Raw genomic sequence first — 2,132 nt, 5'->3', positions numbered from 1 at the left:
ACTCTATTCCTTTGGAGAAATGCCAAAGGTTGGTAGAAAGTTTGCCTCGTAGGTGTGATGCAGTTTTAAAAAGTAAAGGCTATTCTACAAAGTACTAGGCAGGTAAATAATTGTACAAACTAAGTTATCTCATTTTTAAATACGACAGTATTTTTTGCTGCAGATCAAGAAAAGTGTGCTATTTGGGTGTCCCGATCAAAATGAGACAACTCAATATTTAATGGACTGAATACTTTTGTTTGCACTGAATTGTGATTTTTTTTATGTTTTCTTGTTAATATTAAAATGAAATAAAAAACCCATGCAAAAATAACGTTTTCACTATGCTTACACATAAAAATATTAGCTTTTTATATCATTCTTGGAAAGTGCGCTATTTCTCTGTCCATAGCTGTATGTATTCAAAACAATAGAATTTGGTGTAAACAAACATCAAAGAAACTTGAATCCTATTTGGACACAATAATAAATAAGAACTCGTGCCATCGTTAGATATTTGATGCTTTGCTTAGAGACTTAGAAATAATCAAATCTAGAAAGCATAAAAGGCATGGTAAGAGTTCAATTGTAGTTCAGTTTAATTCAAGTGAAGTCCAGTTCAGTACAAGTTCAATTCAAGTGAAGTCCAGTTCGGTACAAGTTCAGTTCAAGTGAAGTTAAGTGCAGTTAAAAATTCAGTTTGTCTCTCAAATAGTAAATGTATGTGACATCCAAGGACTAGATGACAAGAAGGAACTCAAGGACACAAGACATCTTGTAAACTAAGGACGATGAAGTATCTTTTAAACTAAAACAACTTTATTCTAAGTTCCCTTGCAGCTCTTAAATAAACCACGATTTGTAACATAAAAGAATACAAGGTCTTTTATTCAAATTGGAAGATAGACTTACACGCTAAGTCTATAATTATATGGATTATATCCTTTGTATTTCAGGTTCAAAAATTCAACCGTGAATCAATCTGATTAAAAGAACAAAAAGTAATACTTATGTAATAAAAGTTTAAAAAACTCTTCTCATAAATGAGGGACTAGTTCACATACACAAAGCTTTCTTCTTCTTCATCAATTTGCGATTGCATTACAATGTCAGTACATTGACGCATCACCAATGCTTGCCTTGATTTTTTCATTTTTGAAATCGAAGAGCATATCATGGTGCCCAAAACCGCTTATCTCCGCATCAAACTCTTCTCGACGCGCTCTACGCTCACATACCTCCTGGAAAGTTTTCACTGTTCCGAGGATGGCAGTGTCCACCTCGTCAAGCTGTCTGCCTCTTTGATTCGTGGTCGCGATGTTGATGACGGATTTGCTGATGACTGACTAGACGGAATTGACTGATCGGACGGAATTGCTGTTGTTTGATCGGACAGAATTATTTTTGATTGGTCGGACGGAATTAACTGCCCAGGGGAAATTGGAGGTGACGGCGAGAGATCTTGTGATATAGATTCGGACGAAATGTTAATAAAGTCATAGTTCTCGTCGCTGCGTTTCAATATTGGCGCACTTTGTCGCATTCTGTTAATATTAATGTTCTCATTATTTACATGGATATGGTAATAATGCATTTTACTTACGGACGAGGAATAATGTGACTTCTTAAAAATTGCAAACTTTCAAATAGCGCCCACTGCCTTCCTACGAATGCACCACTTCCTGAAGCATTTTGTGAGATTCTAATTTCTTTTGAGAAGCGTTCTCTCAAGTTGCCCCAACGCTTCATAACAACACTTTCTGTTTATAATGTCCAAACATATTGTATATATGTCGATGTAAACAAATAACTTTGTTAATTTTAATATCATTTTGAAAATGACGAATGACTACTGTGTATAGTAATTGTATATGCATCTCATATTACATGACAAACTACTGTGTATGCAAAGTACTTTGTAAATAAATTTCAATGTAATCGAAGTAAGCTGTTTTCATGTTTCTCTTCATTATATCCTTCGGTGTGAAAGCGAGGAAAAGCATTTCGTTTTGCCGAGTGTGCTTCTGCGCGAGTTAACGACATAGCCTCGCTCCGGGTCACACACACTCACATACACCTTATCTCCTAATATACATTCCGAACAAAGGCGAACTATGTATGTAAACCGATAGAACTCGCTTTGACATGCACTA

General features: G+C 35.4%; 1 pseudogene; it reads right to left on the bottom strand.

The window, feature by feature from the left end:
* Positions 1 to 945: 945 nt before the first annotated feature.
* Positions 946 to 1,982, bottom strand: LOC120773581 (annotated as a pseudogene).
* Between the last annotated feature and the right edge of the window lie 150 nt (positions 1,983 to 2,132).

Source organism: Bactrocera tryoni, chromosome 4 (genome assembly GCF_016617805.1).
Source record: "Bactrocera tryoni isolate S06 chromosome 4, CSIRO_BtryS06_freeze2, whole genome shotgun sequence".
NCBI lineage: Eukaryota > Metazoa > Arthropoda > Insecta > Diptera > Tephritidae > Bactrocera > Bactrocera tryoni.
The sequence above is the reverse complement of the archived record's forward strand: the minus strand, read 5'-3'. Positions and strand labels throughout refer to the sequence as shown.